Below are 21710 nucleotides of genomic sequence, written 5' to 3'. Positions count from 1 at the left end.
CCCACACACACACACACATCTCCATGTTAGATCCTTATAGAATTCACACTAGCCTTCTCTATTCTCAACTAATAAATTATTAGTGAGAAAAAAAAAATTACCTTCGTCTGCTATATCAGAGATTTCTCTTCATGCCGTGACAAAAGTTCAACTGCCACAACATCACCATCAAAAGCCCGATTCATGTTGGTACGCCCATAAATAATAATTTCATCGCCAATACTCTCACTTCCAACATACGCTTCAAATGGATTGTATCGATTAACACGGAGCTTGCCTTGATGATATATACCACGAAGTAATTTCTGACATGGGTTTATGCTTGAAGAAAGAAGAGTAGGATATGTTGAAAACCAGAATCCTTATAAGACACTAGTATTTTTCCCGAAATAAATATAGTTTAGCATATTCCTTATAATACCTCAGAGTAAAGAACCTTTCTCTTCGATGGCCTCAAATCTTCAACATCCTCCATATTTGCATCTTCATTTGCACTTTGCACTAACAGATCAAGTAAATGAGTTTGCCCCAATGATCTAACATAAGATTCAACTGTAAACACCAAACAAATTAACCAAGTTAGCTAAGCATATGACATAAAAAACTTGAGAGCAAGAGAGAAAGCATAATCATTATAAGCACGCCATATGGTAGACACCAAGAGGCTTTAAGGAAAGCTAAAAATAAATAAACATCTAACATAATTGTCTCTGCACAAATTCCCTCTTCAATAGCCTTTCTCCTATTCTCTCTTTCATTGGTTATGAGTAGAACACGAGTAGCACCACCAAGATGATTCTGATACCACTGAGCAGCCACTGGAATGGCTGAATCACAATGTTAGAGATAATCGTCAACACAATTTAAGCAAGCATTTATGCTAAATCTCAGTCATTAGCTTATGATGGGTTATGAAAACAAACGCATACAGAATACTTTCGCAGTTACTGTAAATGATGAACTAGAATGTTAGCATGAATACGAATCAACTATAAATACTGTCCAAGTGGGATATGTTAAAGTACATAGCAACACTAACTAGAATATTCTAGAGATATTAAAAGAGTATATTAAAATTCTAGAATTATGTAAACTAAAAAGAAAACTAGAAATATCTTAGATTTTTTAGGATAAAGAATTCTAGAGAATTCTTTTAGATAAGGATAAGAAATAAATATCTAGAATAGTAGAACTCTAGAAACCTCTTTTTGGCTTGGGCTCCAAGGAATTCATGCCTATAAATAGAGGTGTGATCCTCATTTGTGAATCGAGCAAAAATAAAAGCAAGTAAGCAAAGTGAGGAAGAGAGAAAGAGAGTTAGTAAGAAACTTTGAGTGAAAGTGAGTGAGTGTTCTCTCTAAAGGTGTCCATCATTTGTAAATTGTGTTAATAAAACTTTCTTTCTTCCAAGTGATTGTCTCTTCATTGAGTGTCAATTTCTTCAACAAGTGGTATCAGAGCCAAGTTAGCTTAGCCTGCGGTGTTGAAGCTCTTGCAAAGCAAGTACAGTCTGGGACTGTGAAGCTTGTTGTCTGGTACACAGCTGATCGTGGAGCATTCACCATTACATGATGATTGGAGACCTTCAAGTTGTTGGAGGAATCAAGAAGCTTAACACTCAGAATTACAAAACATGGTCCACATGCATGAAGTCATATCTCTAAGGCCAAGACTTGTGGGATGTGGTAGGAGGCACTAAAGTTAATCTGCCTGAGGATGCAGCTGCTTTGAAGAAATGGAATATCAAAGCAGGTAAGGCCATGTTTGCAATTAAAACTACAATTGATGAAGAAATGTTAGAGCACATTAGTATTGTGGACACCAAAGAAAGCATGGGACACGTTCGCCTCACTCTTCTCAAAGAAGAATGATGCAAGATTGCAGTTTTTAGAGAACGAGCTCCTGTCAATTGCTCAAAGGGAGTGACTATCAACCAATATTTCACCAAGGTAAAATCTCTCTGTCGTGAAATCTCTGAATTAGATCCTACTTCAGCCATTTTAGAATCAAGAATGAGAAGAATTATTATTCATGGTCTTAAATCAGAATATAGAAGTTTTATTACTGCTATTCAAGGTTGGGCGGTCCAACCTTCTTTGATTGACCTAGAAAGTATGCTTTCCAGTCAAGAAGCATTGGCTAAGCAAATGTCAGAGGTCATAATAAAGAGCAATAATGAAGAAGCGCTCTTTAGTGGCCAAAGGAGAGGTCATTCAAAGTTTCAAAAGAAAGTAGGGTCAAAAGGAGCTGAAGAGACTCCAAAGGGCTCTCAAGTAGGGGGAGCTAGTAAAAATGATCGTCTACACGGTCATAGAAAGAAGGGAGAATGTTACAACTGTGGAAAGATAGGCCACTATGCGAGAGAATTTCGCTGCAAGAAGAAGATAGCAGAAAGCAATGTAGTCACCTCCCAGGCCGAGAGCATTAGCGAAGAAGAATGGGATGCAGAAGCATGTTGTGCAACCACAGATCCCAACCCCCAGTCGACATCCAATGTGTTGGAAAATGAAGTGTTAGCTCTCCATGCAGAAGAGGTAAATTATGAAAATGATTGGATTGTTGATTCGGGATGTTCTAACCATATGACAGGAGATAAGAGGAAGCTACAAAACACAATAGAGTATAAAGGAAGCCGAGTTGTTGTAACTGCAAACAACTCGAAGTTGCCAATAGCTCACGTTGGCAAAACTATGATAGTGCCTCGTTCTAATTCCAATCAAGTGGAATTAGATAGTGTATTTTATGTGTCTGGAATGAAGAAGAATTTGGTGTCAGTATCTCAATTGACTTCAGCAGGCAACTTTGTTGTATTTGGACCTGACGATGTCAAGGTGTATCATAATCTTAAAGTAAGTGGTACATCGTTGATGGAAGGACGAAGGATGGACTCCATCTATGTTATGTCAGCAGAGACCGCCTACGTGAACAAGACGCGGAAGAATGACAAAGCAGATTTGTGGCATGCAAGACTTGGTCATGTTAGCTGCAGCAAATTAAAGACAATAATAAACAAGTCCATGTTGAAGGGGTTGCCACAACTTGATATTAGAGAAGACATGGTATGTGCTGGTTGCCAGTATGGGAAAGCACATCAACTACCATTCAAGGATTCCAAATTCAGAGCAAAACAACCATTGGAGTTGGTGCATTCAGATGTATTTGGTCCTGTCAAGCAATCTTCAGTCAGTGGAATGCGGTACATGGTGACCTTTATTGATGACTTCTTCAGGTATGTTTGGGTGTTCTATGAAAGAAAACTCCGAAACAATTACAAAATTTAAAGAATTCAAAGAACAAGTTGAAAATGAGTTAGGTAAGAGAATTCAATGTTTACGTTCAGATAACGGGGGAGAATATATTTCTAATGAATTCTCTCAATACTTGCAAAAGTATAAAATATATCATCAGTTAACGTGTCCAAACACTCCACAACAAAATGGAGTGGCAGAAAGAAAAAATAGACATCTTGCAGAAGTATGTCGTAGCATGTTACATGCAAATAATGTTCCAGAAAGATTTTGGGCTGAGCGTATGAGAACACGGCCCATGTGGTTAACAGACTTCCTCAACAAAGGCTTGAATTCAAATCACCTTATGAAAAGTTGTTGAATATCAAGCCAACAGTTGGACACTTCCGAGTCTTTGGTTGTGTATGCTATGTATTCGTACCAGATCATTTAAGGAGCAAGTTTAACAAGAAAGCAATCAGATGCATCTTTGTTGGATATGACAACCAAAGAAAAGGGTGGAGGTGCGTTGATCCTACTAGTGGACGATGCTACACATCAAGAAATGTTATATTTGATGAAGCATCATCATGGTGGATACCCGAATCAGAAAAGTCAACAAAGAATGAGAAGTCTTTCAAAGAAGGATCCAAAGAAGAGATAAGTCAGGTACAACAGGCTCCAACAGAAGCTGAAGAAGGAAACGACGAAGATGAAGAAGAACAGGTAAGAACACAAAGTCCTTGGCAAAGTGGAATATATAATCAAGAACCACAATTACGGAGGTCAACCAGAATAAGAAAACCAAATTCCAGATACGTAAATGCAGCATTAGCAACATTTGAAGAGCCAGCAACATACGAAGAAGCGTCACAAAGCATCCAATGGAGAAAAGCCATGGAAGAAGAAGTTGACACATTAAAAAAGAATCATACGTGGGACTTGGTGCCGAAGCCTAAGAATGTTAAACCCATATCATGTAAATGGGTTTACAAAGTCAAAACACGAGCAGATGGAACAATTGAAAGATACAAAGCTCGATTGGTTGCTCGAGGGTTTTCTCAACAGTATGGTCTGGACTATGATGAAACGCTCAGTCCAGTAGCAAAGCTCACCACTGTTCGAGTCTTATTGGCACTGGCTGCTAGTAAGGACTGGAAGCTATGGCAAATGAATGTTAAGAATGCCTTTTTAAATGGAGAGTTGGATCAAGACATATATATGGAGCAACCAAAAGGATTTGAGGATAAAATTCTTCATGACTATGTCTGCAAGCTAAGAAAGGATTTATATGGCTTGAAGCAAGCACCAAGAGCTTGGTACGGAAAGATTGCAGAATTTCTTGTTGAAAGCGGCTTTGCAGTAGCTTCAGCAGATTCCAGTTTATTTGTCAAAGCTCAAGACTCAAAGGTCGTAATTATATTAGTCTACGTGGATGACCTAATCATAACAGGAGACCATATAGAAGAAGTTCAACAAATAAAGCAGAACCTACTAGTCCGCTTTGAAATGAAGAAACTTGGAGAACTAAAGCACTTTCTTGGACTAGAGATGGAGTACTCAGAAAAAGGATTGTTTCTTGGGCAACAAAAATATGTGAAGGATCTTCTACAGAAGTATGGTGTGAGTGACTGCAAGCCAATATCCATACCAATGAAGGTCAACAAAAGGTTCTGCATGCATGAAGGCAAAGATCTTGCAGATCCAACAATGTACCATCGGTTGGTAGGTAGTTTGATCTACCTTACCCTAACAAGACCTGATATCTCATACTCTGTCGGAGTTGTAAGTCATTACATGCAGAAACCGAAGAAGCCTCATCTTGAAGCAGTTCGAAGAATTTTAAGATATCTCAGAGGAACAACTGAATATGGCCTTTTATATAAGAAAGGGCAGGATTGCAAGTTAGAAGGCTTCTGTGATGCTGATTATGCATGAGATCATGATACACGACGATCAACTACTAGGTACTTGTTTAAACTTTGGTGTGGAGCAGTTTCTTGGTGTAGCAAGAGACAACCAACAGTTGCCTTATCTACCACAGAGGCAGAGTATAGAGCAGCAGCCATGGCAGCACAAGAGAATATGTGGATAAAGCAACTAATAAAGGATTTGTGCCAAGATATTAATCATGCAACAACTTTATACTATGACAACCTATCTGCAGTTCGCTTAGCTGAGAACCCAGTCTTCCATGCAAGGACTAAGCATGTGGAGGTACATTATCACTTTATAAGAGAAAACGTACTTCAAGAGGAAATTGAAATGAAGCCAATAAAGACGGAAGACCAAATTGCGGATATTTTCATGAAAGGTTTACCTGCAACCAAGCATATGGAGTTTCTACAGCAACTAGGGATGATTGAAAGATGAAGGATAGTTAGTGTTGAGGGGGAGTGTTAAAGTACATAGCAACACTAACTAGAATATTTTAGAGATATTAAAAGAGTATATTAAAATTCTAGAATTATGTAAACTATAAAGAAAACTAGAAATATCTTAGATGTTTTAGGATAAAGAATTCTAGAGAATTCTTTTAGATAAGGATAAGAAATAAATATCTAGAATAGTAGAACTCTAGAAACCTCTTTTTGGCTTGGGCTCCAAGGAATTCATGCCTATAAATAGAGGTGTGATCCTCATTTGTGAATCAAGCAAAAATAAAAGCAAGTAAGCAAAGTGAGGAAGAGAGAAAGAGAGTTAGTAAGAAACTTTGAGTGAAAGTGAGTGAGTGTTCTCTCTAGAGGTGTCCATTTGTAAATTGTCTTAATAAAACTTTCTTTCTTCCAAGTGAGTGTCTCTTCATTGAGTTCCAATTTCTTCAACAGGATAAAGAGGACGGATGAAAGAACTATACGCAGTCCAGCTTCAGTACAACATAACAGCATTAACTTATGTAATATCAAGAGAATACCTCTATCATTTCGATCATTTTTACTTTCTCCACTCATGTCCTTAACATATGTATCCCTGCCAAAATAATATCATTAAAGGAAGCTTAAAATTCTAGCCACCATGAAAGTTCAAGTTTTTCCATAGAGATTTCGATAGTTTATGCCATGGGAGGTTACAAAAAGATTTATAGGGAAACATACCACATTAGAGTTGTAAGTTCATTTACCATGAAAAACCTAGGCATCATACTTCTTTCAACGATTACAATGACTAGCTAAACCCTAGTAAAGCTCTAATAATTCGTAGTTAGTTTTTCTTTCAGTTTTTACCTTAGATGCATAAAACCACAAGCTTGATGTACATAGAAGTAAAACCAAAGGTACCCAATAAACTCTTGATTGGCACAGTTTCTAATTAGAAGTTGGTATTAGCAAATGAGTTAGAAGGAAATAGCAATAACCCAAATTCCCATGTAGTTCAAAAATAAAATAATAGATGAAAGATTTTGAATCTCCAAGCCAAGTGTAAATTTATCCTGTTGTTAAATGGTACGATATTATTTAGGGATGACTTTGAAAGGCAGCAATAATGAAAGCATAAACGGAAAACATACTTGTGATGCTCGTTAGAGAAAACAAAGAATCTCCACAGGGGATTTCTGCAGAGAGCTCTAACTCTGTTGTAAACAGACAGGTTCTGTTCTTAACCTCGTCCAGCATAACTGATAGCATAACCACGTCATCAATAGCAGGATTCTCAAGAAAATCAATCTGTAAAAACGCATCATTTCATAAAACACTAAAAGTTGAAAGCTCAATGTTGACAACAGAAACAAGACGAAAATAACCTGAGTAAGAACAACATTGGTGTCAAGAACTAGAATTGGCGATGTAGAAGCACCCAAGCGAGCAACTGAAGAATCACATTTTTTGCAAATCGAAGCCCCACAGTATATATCATCTCGAAGATAGTGTTCTCTCACTTTCTGTCATGAAGAACAGAAACCCAAAAGAACAAAGTAACAATAAAAGGATGGAAACTAATGAGATGTATAAAATAAGGCCCAAGATTAATAATTTACTGACCTTCATCACCTTCGCAGACTTCGTCTTTTTAACAAACGACTTGTTGTGCAACATGTCTTTTGAAAGCAGCTTCAACTATTATTCCACTAAAACTTACAAGAACAATCATGAATTTGAGACATATTCTTAAATGAGACTAACTACTCAATCACCCAAAAGCAAAAACAACCACAAGAACTGGTGAAGTGCTAAAGCACAGCTAATTGCAGCAAAAAAGTATGAAAATCATGGATGCAAAAGAAGAAGAAAAAAGAAAGGTGAGTAACCCGACTCCTTGAGATCCCTAATAAGGGTCACAATGGGTCATTACTACCTGCCTTCAATTTTCCAAACCAAAACTAGTTGACCAATTTGTTGGAACTCAAATCCAACACAAATTCTCAATGAAGAGAATAGAATTTCTTTATTGATTATCAATGGAAATGTTTACAATATAGAAGAAATCGAATTGCACAAATTTCAATTCTATGAATCAACTCACTCTCTCTAAATCGTAAGGATAGAACTTCACCAAAATGAAAACGAACTACCTTTCTCTCTCTGTGTGGTTCCCCCTTCCTTTATAGTTATATTTGTTTTTTCACAATTAGTTACATTCTTCTCTCTTCTACGATACTGATGTATAATTGAGGGTCTAACATTGCATTCTTGCTCCAATTTAACCTTGTCCTCAAGGTGGAAATCAAAGGAATGATTGCTGAAGATCATCATAGTGGCCTCATTTCTTGGTAATCTCTTCCAGCACATCAAGACTTCCCAGCTTCCTTGATCATTCTTTTGATATCCATAGACCTCATTCGTACTGTTGTCCACTCGTGATTCTCAGTCATATAAGGGGTAATTCTTGTCGTTTCTTACGCTCCTCGAAAGCTCTTTTCAGCTGCGGTACATGGAATATAGGATGAATGGTGGCAGAGGGTGGCAGCTCTAATTTATAAGCAACAGGTCCAATTCGTTTGATGATTCGATAGGTGTCACACCCCTTCCCGGACTACCTGCTACCTTAGACCGAAAGATGGCGTGAAGCCGACGAACAACGCTTTTCTGTATCTGTATCTGTCGACTCTGCTTAAAACTTTCATGCGATGAACTTGCCAATCTAGTATATAAACTATTGTACATGCCACAAGACACAGTGGATCCTAGGCTAGTCAAACACATACATGAAGTGTACCTCAAAATTTACCGATTTCACGAGTAAACCTAAAGACACCTTAATCAAAATATAACCAACAAAATTTACACAACTACAACTCCTAAAGCATATACAAACTGTGGAGTATCTATAACATACAAGGGTGTATATACATCACAACACAACAGACTCTATGCCCAACTCAAAACACGTACTGGCAATCGATAATGAAGCTTCCGCAGACTAAGGCAGTCTATCAGGCACCGGAAACTCGATCTCTACCTGGAAAATGGGTAAAACATTTTGGAAAGGGTGAGCTATGAAGCTCAGTGAGTGACTCAGTTTAAAACTATGAATTTAAAGATAAGAGCACGTGAAAACTTTACACATATAAATCTATTTATACAAGTCGTAAATGTAAATGTGTAGTAGTAAGAATAGCTTCCTTAAATACTCAGCATGTTAATCATTGAAATATAGAAAGGCATATCAAGTATATCGAAGCATTTTAACTAACATGACGAATCTACGTTGTGTAGGGTACACCAAGTACAACAACGTTTACAAGCACTACGATGTAGTGGGGTCCGCCCAGCACTCCCATCGTCTTTGTCGTAGTGGGGCCTGCCCAGCACTCACGACAGCCTCGTTGATATGGAGTACACTCAACGTCAACAACGGAATCTAACCAGTGTGCACACGGTAATCTCTAGCCTCAGGCTCAAGATCTCAGTCATGTAGTTAATGAAAATTTCATAAATCATCTTAAAATATTAAAACTTGCCTGCTTATAAATTTTACACAAAGCTCGAACTTTACTCAGCTCTTTCGCGGAAAATTGTAGTTCTTAAAACAAAACTTCATATTAATTCATGCTTTGCTTAAAATATTGTCGTTTAAATACTTTCCAAACATTTAATATCTACGTGCTAGCATAAATTTCTTTAAGAAATCTAGTCTCCAAATGTATACTTGAAAATAGTCATGAAATTCAAATACCTTTCATGGCTTCGTAAACAAACATTTATCGCATTCAATCATAATAACAATTATGGAAAATATTTCAAAGTTGGTTTTGTCACTCACAGCCTTGGGCTAGATCCTTGGTCTATAAGCTTGGTTTAATTCTTCTCGGCCTGCCAACAACCCAACCCAGTATTAAAACTCTAAACATTCTGGTTTCCTAAATAACATGTCGCACCAAAGATGACGCTCACGAAAACAAAGCTTAAGAAATAAAATCCTATTTCAACATTTCTCTAAAATTTCCAGATTTCTAACATAAACTTCAAAGGACTATAACTTTCTCAATATTTAACCAAAATGAGTGTTCTTTATATCCAAATCTTTATTTTGAGATCCTCTAAAACTTACCTGAAGACATATAAATCTGATTCCCCGTGCATAAACACATATAACCCTCAAAACAGAACCACTTCCAGAATCGTGCGCACACGACCTCTTTAACTTGTCCCTACAATTTAACTGATTTTTTGTCGTTTTTGGTTTACAATTTCTTCATGAAAGTTTTACTAAATTGAATACGCTTTCCAACCATACCAAATACAGATTCTAACTCCACCGATACACTCTGAAATATAAGAAAAACCAGAGACCTCCTGATTTCGAGTGAAAACCAACTGCCCTGCTTTCTTCATCAAAAAGCACCAAATGAATATCCGAATTTGCTCCAATGTTCTTCATAAAGTTTGTTTGAAAATGAGTTAAATTTCAGTAAATGTAAATCTCACCTCTTAATTCCTTTTGAAGAGTTCAAACCGAATTAAAAACCAGTGATGTGCAGAATGAACTAAAATTCAGCCATGGATACACTTTGCTTGAGTTCTCCTCCTCTTCTTCAACCTCAAAATTCTAGTAAAATTTCTCTTCTTCTTCAAAACTCTCTCTTAGAAGTTCTCTGAAAATTGAAGAAGGAAAAAGAAAATAAAAAATGGAAGTTGGATGTCTTCAAAAATCTTGGCGGTGAAGGGAAGAGAAGAAGAAGAAGAAAAGAAAAAATGAAATTTTCTTCTCCTTTTCTTCTTTTTATCCTTTCTTTTCTTTCTTTTCTTTACTTTATTTAATAAAACTATTTAATATATAAATATATATATATATATATATATATATATATACATATATATATATATTTACACTTAATTTCCATTTTCTTTTTCTTTTTTTTTCTTTCCACATTTAAAGAAATTAAACCAAGAAAATATCGAGTTTACAACTTACCTTCCCTTTAGAAAATTTCGTCCTCGAAATTTAGAATGTCCTTAACTGAAAAGTATCGGATATCTCTTCTTCATCTGATATTCTGGTTCCCAAGTTGCCTCCTCCGCTCCATGATGTCTCCACAAAACCTTTATGAGTGGAATCGTTTTGTTTCTCAAAACTTGTTCCTTTCTGTCGAGAATCTGAACTGGTTCTTCAACATAACTCAAATCTTCTTTTAATTCAACGGGTTGCTCTTGCAACACATGTGATGGATCTGGTATATATTTTCTTAACATGGATACATGGAAAACATCATGTATTCGTGCAAGTTCTATTGGCAACTCAAGTCTATACGCTGCTGGTCCCACTCGTTCCGTTATCTGATATGACCCAATATATCTAGGACTTAACTTACCTTTTCTTTCGAAACGAATAACACCTCGCCATGGAGATAATTTCAAGAAAACTTGATCTTCAACTTGGAATTCTAGGTTTCTTCGTCGCTTATCTGCATAACTTTTCTGTCGATCTTGGGCTTTCCTCAGATTTTCTCTGATCAACTTAATATTGTTTATCGTAATCTGAACCAACTCAGGACCTACTAACTTCCGCTCTCCCACTTCATTCCAGCACACAGGAGTTCTGCATGGTCTCCCGTATAAGGCTTCATATGGTGCCATACCGATACTAGACTGATAGTTATTATTATAAGCAAACTCCATAAGTGGCAAGTGGGTATCCCAACTTCCTTTAAGTTGTAGGACACATGCTCTCAACATGTCCTCTAAAGTTTGAATGGTCCTCTCGGACTGACCATCTGTTTGGGGATGAAATGATGTACTAAACTTTAGCCCTGTTCCCATAGCTTTCTGTAAACTAGGCCAAAATTTAGAAGTAAACCTCGGATCCCTATCTGAAACTATGGACACTGGTACTCCATACTGACTCACAATCTTATCAACATATAATCTCGCTAGCTGGTCTAACGTAGATGTCATTTTAATCGGTATAAATTGTGTCATCTTGGTGAGTCTGTCTACTATTACCCATATACCATCATGTCCACTGGATGTACGAGGTAATTCAAATAGAAAATCCATAGTAATATGCTCCCATTTTTACTCTGGCACTGGCAAAGGATTAAGAAATCCTTCTGGCCTCTGTCTTGTTGGTTTAGCCTGTTGACAAATCAAACATCTATCAACATATTCAGCTATCTCTTGCTTCATTCCACACCACCAATAAGTCTTCTTTAAAGTTCTGTACATCTTGGTGCTACCTGGATGCATAGCGTAAGCTGAACTGTGAGCTTATTCTAGAATAGCATTCTTAAGCTCACTGATATTCGGAACACATAATCTTCCATGTTTAACAATGGCTCCATCTGTTCTCAGCTCAAACTCCACCTCTAAGCCTTTCTTGGATTTCTCAAACTTCTTCTGTAAATTACTGTCTTCTGACTGTCTTCTTACAATCTCAGTTACTAGAGAAGACCGAACCTGAAATTCAGCTAAGAGACTTCCTGAATCCTCTGTAGTTACTACTGCCTTGAACCTCTTAACTCATTCAACAAAGCTACTCGAATACCACACAAGGCACTCTTCGAAAGTCTTGACTTCCTACTTAATGCATCTGCTACTACGTTGGCCTTACCTGGATGATACTCTATAGTACAATCATAATCTTTAATCAGTTCTAGCCATCGCCTTTGTCTTAGATTTAGCTCTTTTTGATCAAAAATATACTTCAGACTTTTATGATCTGTGAAAATATGGCACTTTTCCCCGAACAAATAGTGTCTTCAGATTTTTAGTGCTAAAACAACTGCTGCTAGCTCAAGATCATGGGTAGGGTAATTACACTCATGCTCCTTCAACTGCCTTGAAGCATAAGCTATTACATTCCCATCTTGCATAAGCACACAACCTAATCCTAGCCTTGAAGCATCACAATAAATCACATAGTCCTTCCCTGTTACAGGAAGTGCCAAAATAGGTGCTGTAACTAGTCTTTTCTTCAATTCCTGAAAACTTTGCTCGCATTTATCTGACCGCTCAAACTTAACATTCTTCCTTGTCAAAGCGGTCAAAGGCAATGCCAATTGAGAGAAATCCTCAATAAAAAGCCTATAGTATCCTGCCAAACCCAGGAAACTACGTACTTCTGTGGCACTAATTGGTCTTTCCCAATTGACAATTGCTTCTACTTTTTGTGGATCGACACTAACTCCTTTTGCTGAAACTACATGCCCAAAAAATACTACTTGTTCCAACCAGAACTCACATTTGCTGAACTTAGCATATAACTGTTTTTCACGTAGAGTCTGTAGAACAATCCTCAGATGTTCCTCATGAGATTCTCTGTCAACCGAGTAAACTAATATATCATCAATGAACACAATCACAAACTGATCTAAATACCGATGGAAGATCCTGTTCATAAGATCCATGAAAACCGCTGGCGCATTCGTTAAACCGAATGGCATAACTCGAAACTCATAATGCCCATACCTCGTTCTAAATGCTGTCTTAGCAATATTTGATTCTCTAACCTTCAACTGGTGGTATCCTGACCTTAAGTCAATCTTAGAGAATAACGCTGCTCCCCTTAGTTGATCAAATAAGTCATCGATGCGTGGTAAAGGATACTTGTTACGTATTGTAACCTTGTTTAACTGTCTATAGTCAATACATAATCTGAGGGTACCATCTTTCTTTTTCACAAAAAGCACTGGTGCTTCCCACGGCGAAACACTAGGCCTGATGTATCCCTTGTCAACTAGTTCTTGTAACTGCATCTTCAATTCTTTTAGCTCGCTTGGAGCCATTCTATACGGGGCCTGTGAAATAGGTGCTGTTCCTGGTAATAATTCAATGGTGAACTCAATCTCTCTATCAGGTGGCAAACCTGACAGATCATCTGGAAATACATCAAGAAACTCTTTCACCACAGGAACATCTTCTGGCTTTAGCTTTTCTCTCTGCACTACTACGATGTGTGCAAGAAACGTTGTGCAACCCTTCCTCAGTAATTTCTCAGCTTTCAAAACTGAGATTAAACTTCTAGAAACGGCCTTCTACATACCTCTAAAAACCACTTCAGCAAAGCCTGGTTTTCTGAAAACCACTTCCTTCCTATGGCAATCCATAGATGCATAGTGAGCAAATAAGAAATCCATTCCCAAAATTACATCTAACCTCTGCAACTCTAGTGGTAGCAAGTCCACTAGCAAACTGATACCTTCTACTAAAACTTCACAATTACGTAACACCTCATTAACAAGTAAAACGTCACCAACTGGAGTGTATATAGCTAACCCCTCAGATAAAGGCTCTAGCATCCTATTCAACTTAGTCAGAAATATACTAGAAACAAAGGAATGCGTAGCACCTAGATAAAATAAAACATCTGCAGGTACATTACAAATAAGAATCGTACAAGTAATAACGTCTGGTGCGTCCTCCGCTTCTTGTTGAGTCATAGCATAGACTTTTCCCTGTTGCCTCGGTCTTCCAACAACTCCCTTTTGCCTTGCACCACTGGTGCCCTCTGTTGGAACCACTGAAACTCTCGATTGCTCAACTGTTTGGGACCCAACTCCCTGATCTCTCTGAACTGTCATGTTCAACTACGGACAATCTTTCTTGATATGTCCTGGCTGTCCGCACTGGTAACATACACCGGCACCTACCAAACACTGACCCCGATGGTTCCTGCCACAACTCATGCATGGTGTTCGCCTGACGGTACTAGCAATGGACTCCTGACCTGGTTGTGATCTTACTGTTGATCTAATGGGTTAACTAGGTATTCTCTGGCTCTGTCTCTGAAAAACACTACCATAACTCACGTTCCTCGATGTAAACCCGATATTTTCTTGGTTTAATTTCTTTAAATGTGGAAAAAAAAGAAAAAGAAAATGGAAATTAAGTGTAAATATAAATATATATATTTATATATTAAATAGTTTTATTAAATTAATTAAAGAAAAGAAAGAAAAGAAAGGACAAAAAGAAGAAAAGGAGAAGAAAATTTCATTTTCTCTTTTCTTCTTCTTCTTCTCTTCCCTTCACCGCCAAGAGTTTGAAGACATCCAAGTTCCCTTTATTTTTTTTCTTTTTCCTTCTTCAATTTGCAGAGAACTTCTAAGAGAGAGTTTGGAAGAAGAAGAGAAATTTTACTAGAATTTTTAGGTTGAAGAAGAGGAGGAGAACTCAAGCAAAGTGTATCAATGGCTGAATTTTAGTTCATTCTGCACATTACTGGTTTTTAATTCGGTTTGAACTCTTCAAAAGGAATTAAGAGGTGAGATTTACATTTACTGAAAGTTAACTCATTTTTAAACAAAATTTATGAAGAACATTGGAGCAAATTCGGATATTCATTTGGTGCTTTTTGATGAAGAAAACAGGGCAGTTGGTTTTCATTCGAAATCAGGAGGTCTCTGATTTTTCTTGTATTTCAGAGTGTATCGGTGGAGTTAGAATCTCTATTTGGTATGGTTGGAAAGATTATTCAATTTACTACAACTTTTATGAAGAAAGTGTAAACCAAAAACGACTAAAAATTGGTTAAATTGTAGGAACAAGTTAAAGAGGTCGTGTGTGCGCGATTCTGGAAGTGGTTCTGTTTTGAGGGTTATATGTGTTTATGCACGGGGAATCAGATTTATATGTCTTCAGGTAAGTTTTAGAGGATCTCAAAATGAAGAGTTTGATATAAAGAACACTCATTGTGGTTAAGTATTGAGAAAGTTATAGTCCTTTGAAGTTTATGTTAGAAATCTGGAAATTTTAGAGAATTGTTGAAATAAGATTTTATTTCTTAAGCTTTGTTTTCGTGAGCGTCATCTTTGGTGCGACATGTTATGTATATCTTTAGGAAACCAGAATGTTTAGGGTTTTAATACTCGGTTGGGTTGTTGCCAGGCCGAGAAGAATTAAACCGAGCTTATAGACCAAGGATCTAGCCCAAGACTGTGAGTGACAAAACCAACTTTGAAATATTTTCCATAACTGTTATTATGATTGAATGCGATAAATGTTTATTTACGAAGCCATGAAAGGTATTTGAATTTCATGACTATTTTCAAGTATACATTTGGAGACTAGATTTCTTAAAGAAATTTATGCTAGCACGTAGATATTAAATGTTTGGAAAGTATTTAAACCACAATATTTTAAGCAAAACATGAATTAGTATGAAGTTTTGTTTTAAGAACTACAATTTTCCACGAAAGAGCTGAGTAAAGTTCGAGCTTTGTGTAAAATTTATAAGCAGGCATGTTTTAATATTTAAAGATGATTTATGAAATTTTCATTAACTACATGACTGAGATCTTGAGCCTGAGGCTAGAGATTACCGTGTGCATACTGGTTAGATTTCGTTGTTGACGTTGAGTGTACTCCGTAACAACGATGCTGTCGTGAGTGCTGGGCGGGCCCCACTACGACAAAGACGATGGGAGTGCTGGGCGGGCCCCACTACATCGTAGTGCTTGTAAACGTTGTTGTACTAGGTGTACCCTACACAACGTAGATTCGTCATGTTAGTTAAAATGCTTCGATATACTTGATATGCCTTGCTAGATTTCAATGATGAACATGCTGAGTATTTAAGGAAGCTATTCTTACTATTACACATTTACATTTACGACTTGTATAAACAGATTTATATGTGTAAAGTTTTCATGTGCTCTTATCTTTAAATTCATAGTTTTAAACTGAGTCACACACTGAGCTTCATAGCTCACCCTTTCCAAAATGTTTTACCCATTTTCCAGGTAGAGATCGGCTTCCCGGTGCCTGATAAGACTGCCTTAGTCTGCGGAAGCTTCATTATCGATTGCCAGTACGTGTTTTGAGTTGGGCATAAAGTCTGTTGTGTTGTGATGTATTCACTCCCTTGTATGAAGTGTACCTCAAAATTTACCGATTTCACGAGTAAACCTAAAGACACCTTAATCAAAATATAACCAACAAAATTTACACAACTACAACTCCTAAAGCTTATACAAACTGTGGAGTATCTATAACATACAAGGGTGTATATACATTACAACACAACAGACTCTATGCCCAACTCAAAACACGTACAAGCAATCGATAATGAAGCTTCCGCAGACTAAGGCAGTCTATCAGGCACCGGGAACTCGATCTCTACCTGGAAAATGGATAAAACATTTTGGAAAGGGTGAGCTATGAAGCTCAGTGAGTGACTCGGTTTAAAACTATGAATTTAAAGATAAGAGCACGTGAAAACTTTACACATATAAATCTGTTTATACAAGTCGTAAATGTAAATGTGTAATAGTAAGAATAACTTCCTTAAATACTCAGCATGTTCATCATTGAAATCTAGCAAGGCATATCAAGTATATCGAAGCATTTTAACTAACATGACGAATCTACGTTGTGTAGAGTACACCTAGTACAACAACATTTACAAGAAATACGATGTAGTGGGGCCCGCCCAGCACTCCCATCGTCTTTGTCGTAGTGGGCCCCGCCCAGCACTCACGACAGCATCGTTGTTACGGAGTACACTCAACGCCAACAAAGGAATCTAACCAGTGTGCACACGGTAATCTCTAGCCTCAGGCTTAAGATCTCAGTCATGTAGTTAATGAAAATTTCATAAATCATCTTAAAATATTAAAACATGCCTGCTTATAAATTTTACACAAAGCTCGAACTTTACTCAGCTCTTTCGTGGAAAATTGTAGTTCATAAAACAAAACTTCATACTAATTCATGCTTTGCTTAAAATGTTGTGGTTTAAATACTTTCCAAACATTTAATATCTACGTGCTAGCATAAATTTCTTTAAGAAATCTAGTCTCCAAATGTATACTTGAAATAGTCATGAAATTCAAATATCTTTCATGGCTTCGTAAACAAACATTTATCGCATTCAATCATAATAACAATTATGGAAAATATTTCAAAGTTGGTTTTATCACTCACAGTCTTGGGCTAGATGCTTGGTCTATAAGCTTGGTTTAATTCTTCTCGGCCTGCCAACAACCCAACCGAGTATTAAAACTCTAAACATTCTGGTTTCCTAAATAACATGTCGCACCAAAGATGACGCTCACGAAAACAAAGCTTAAGAAATAAAATCCTATTTCAACAATTCTCTAAAATTTCCAGATTTCTAACATAAACTTCAAAGGACTATAACTTTCTCAATACTTAACCAAAATGAGTGTTCTTTATATCAAAATCTTTATTTTGAGATCCTCTAAAACTTACCTGAAGACATATAAATCTTATTCCCCGTGCATAAACACATATAACCCGCAAAACAGAACCACTTCCAGAATCACGCGCACACGACCTCTTTAACTTGTCCCTACAATTTAACTTATTTTTAGTCAATTTGGGTTTACAATTTCTGCATGAAAGTTGTAGTAAATTGAATAAGCTTTCCAACCATACTAAATAGAGATTCTAACTCCACCGATACACTCTGAAATACAAGAAAAACTAGAGACCTTCTGATTTCGAGTGAAAACCAACTGCCCTGTTTTCTTCATCAAAAAGCACCAAATGAATATCCGAATTTGCTCCAACGTTCTTCATAAAGTTTGTTTGAAAATGAGTTAACTTTCAGTAAATGTAAGTCTCACCTCTTAATTTCTTTTGAAGAGTTCAAACCGAATTAACAACCAGTGATGTGCAGAATGAACTAAAATTCAGGCATGGATACACTTTGCTTGAGTTCTCCTCCTCTTCTTCAACCTCAAAATTCTAGTAAAATTTCTCTTCTTCTTCAAAACTCTCTCTTAGAAGTTCTCTGCAAATTGAAGAAGGAAAAAGAAAATAAAAAATGGAAGTTGGATGTCTTCAAAAATCTTGGCGGTGAAGGGAAGAGAAGAAGAAGAAGAAAAGAAAAAATGAAATTTTCTTCTCCTTTTCTTCTTTTTATCCTTTCTTTTTTTTTTCTTTCTTTACTTTATTTAATAAAACTATTTAATATAAATATATATATATATATATATATATATATTTACACTTAATTTCCATTTTCTTTTTCTTTTTTTTTTCTTTCCACATTTAAAGAAATTACACCAAGAAAATATCCGGTTTACAATAGGGGCCAAAATACTTAGGGGATAGCTTCTCATTTCTTCTTTTTCGCATAGTAACCTGTATGTACGACCATAACTTCAAGTAAACCATTTCACCCTCCTCAAACTCCACGTGCCTGAGATTCAAATCAGCATAAGTTTTCATCTTTTCTTGTGTTACTCTTAAATGTTCCTTTATGGCTCTTTCAAAGCTATATCTCTTTCCTTTAATTGCTCATTAAAGGTAAAGTTTGAGGTATCACGATCCCCATAATAGCAAGTGATGATGGTAGCCTACCATAAACGACCTGAAAAGGAGAAACTCTCATTTGATCCATTTCTTCAGTCTCTCCCCGCAAAAACAACGTAAATAGATTTCCAATGACCTATTTACTACCTCAGTCTGCCCATCTATTTAAGGATGATAGGTTGTGATTCTATTCAGCTTGGTTCCAGCCAATCGAAACAGCTATTTCCAAAAATTACTTAGAAAAATCTTATCTCTATTAGAAACAATAGATTGTGGAAATTCGTGCAATCTTACTATCTCCTTTACAAAAAAATTCAGCAACAACTTTGGCATAGGGATGCTTGAGAGTTAAGAAGTGAGCATACTTACTAAAATGGTCCACCATCACCAAGATCACTTCATAACCGGCTGCCTTTGGAAGGCCTTCAATGAAGTCCATAGAAATGTCGTCCTATACTCTATTTGGAATCTCCAATGGTGTCAACAATCCCTCTGAAGTAAGGGACATTGACTTATTTCTTTGGCACACGGGGCATTCTTCACAATACTTCTACATATCACTTTTCATTCCAACCCAAAACAATTCGCCTGTCAGCCTTTTATACTTTCTAATGAACCCCAACTGTCCTCCAAAAACAGAGTCATGGTATGTGTGAAGTATGGTTGGAATTAATGATGATATGTTTTAGCAATCACTAACCTCCCCTTATACTGCAACATGTCTTGCTGTAGTGAATAGTTCTTCACTTCTTCATTATTCTGAAGTTTCACTATAATTCCTTTAAGGCACTCATCCTTCTCAACCTCTTCTCGGATGACCTTTAAATCTATCAATGTTGGGCTTCTCAATTGATTAAGGTGCACTGCTGGAGGCATCCTTGACAAGGCATTAGCAGCCTTATTCTCTAACCCAGGCTTGTACACAACTTCAAATGAGTACCCTAACTATTTTGCAATTCATTTTTTCTATTGATGTTGGATCACTCTTTGTTCAAGCAAGAACTTAAGAGATCTTTGGTCTGTCTTCAATAAAAACTTTCTTCCCAACAAATACGGTCTCCAACGTTGCACAACCAACACCACTGCCATCAGTTCCCTCTCATACAAAAGTTTAGCATGATCTCTTAGCGCTAATGTGTGACTGTCGAATGTTATTGGCCTTTTATTCTGCATTAATACCACCCCTACACCGTATCCTGAAGCATCTGTTTCAACTTCGAATGGCACACTGAAATTAGGTAATGCTAACACAGGCGATGTCATTATAGCCTCTTGCAGCCTTGTGAAAGCTAACTAAGCTTCATCTATCCACTTAAATACTCCCAACTTTTACAATTGAGTTAAAATGGGCTGTAGTGGAACCATAATACTGAACAAATCATCTATTGTATCCAGATAGCCCAAGAAATCCCCTTACTTCTCATGCATTAGTTGCGATAGGCCACTGCTTGATTGATCTAATCTTTTCTAGGTTAACCTCCACTCCTCTTCCCGAAACAATGTGACCAAGGTAGTCAACTCTTAGGTAACTGCACTTTCTATTGTTAGCATATAATTTATGCTCACTAATACTTCCAGCACAATCTCCAAATTGCAAGTGCCAATCTATCCCTCTACTATAGACCAGAATGTCATCGAGAAAGACTAGAACAAACTTCCTTAGATAAGATCGAAAAATAGAGTTCATAAGTGATTGAAACGTGGTTGGAGCACTTGTTAGGCCAAAGGATATTACTAAAAATTCGTGGTGCCCTTCATGAGTCCTAAATGTTTTTTTCTCTATATCTTCCTTATGCATCTTGATCTGATGATAACCAGCCTTTAAATCAATTTTAGAAAACAGATTTGCACCATTTAATTCATCAAATAATTCTTTGATGACAGGGATAGGAAACTCATCTGGAATGGTAACATTGTTAAGGGCTCGATAATCCACACAAAACCTCCAGCTTCCATCTTTTTTCTTTACTAGCAAAACTGGACTTAAATAGGGGCTAGTGCTCGGTCGAATGACCCCAAAAGACAACATCTCATCAATAAGTCTCTCCGTCTCTGCCTTCTGTCGAAATAAGGTCTTCCATTTACTGGATCAATCTCCGTTTTCAAGTGTATGTGATGCTCACTTGCCCTCCTTGGAGGTAACTCCTCTGGCCATTCAAATAAATCATTAAATTTTTTTAGCATCTTTTGGATACCCTTGGGTACCATGGTCGCCTCTTCTTTAGATGATATTTCAATTATGGCTAGTTCTCCTTTTAAAGCTCTCTGCACTCAACTAAGTACCCTTGATCTGAATCAGTCCATATTTTCATTAATGTCTTCAAACTGACTCTAGTGTTTGTCAGGCTCGGATCCCCTTTGATAACCACCTTATTCTTCTCATGGACAAAGGTGATGGTAAGGTTTCGCCAATCCATCTCTGTAACTCCTAAAGAGTGAAGCCACTGCCTCCTCAAGATTGCATCTACCCCCCCCCCCCCTAAACTCCAATGGTAGAAAGTCTCTCGTCACTCTCCAATCATTCAACATAAGCTTCACATTCTCACACACCTCCTTTTCCTTGATAGTCGTACCAAACCCCAGAATTACCCCATAATGGGAGGTATCCTTAGAGTGCAACTTCAAGTCAGTCACAAGCTTTTCTGAGATGAACTTGTGTATGGCCCCGCAATCAACGAGCACTATTTCTTCTCCTAAAATTCATCCCCTAACCTTCATAGTGCCAGGATTTGTAAAACCAACCACAGAGTTGATCAATAACTCCATAACGAAATTAACTCCTTCCTTCATTTCAATCATATTCAACTCTTTCTATTCATAGTAGTCT

General features: G+C 37.0%; 1 long non-coding RNA gene and 1 pseudogene across 2 annotated transcripts; both read right to left on the bottom strand.

The window, feature by feature from the left end:
* Positions 1-7306, bottom strand: part of LOC127149754 (exosome complex exonuclease RRP44 homolog A-like) — a 33210-nt pseudogene extending 25904 nt beyond the window's left edge.
* A 1061-nt stretch (positions 7307-8367) lies between these two features.
* LOC127149683 (uncharacterized) lies at positions 8368-10391 on the bottom strand. 2 transcript variants are annotated; one of them, XR_007821421.1, is made up of 5 exons: positions 10094-10390; positions 9903-9987; positions 9717-9816; positions 9429-9478; positions 8368-8624 (listed from the first exon to the last, which is right to left on the bottom strand). It is a non-coding gene; the product is annotated as an uncharacterized LOC127149683 (long non-coding RNA). The 2 variants fall into 2 exon arrangements; XR_007821422.1 differs by having other exon boundaries at positions 8368-9478; positions 9717-9987; positions 10094-10391.
* Between the last annotated feature and the right edge of the window lie 11319 nt (positions 10392-21710).

The sequence above is a fragment of the Cucumis melo genome, chromosome 6, assembly GCF_025177605.1.
Source record: "Cucumis melo cultivar AY chromosome 6, USDA_Cmelo_AY_1.0, whole genome shotgun sequence".
NCBI classification, from domain to species: domain Eukaryota; kingdom Viridiplantae; phylum Streptophyta; class Magnoliopsida; order Cucurbitales; family Cucurbitaceae; genus Cucumis; species Cucumis melo.
Note: the sequence above shows the minus strand (reverse complement) of the source record. Positions and strands in the feature narration are given on the sequence as shown.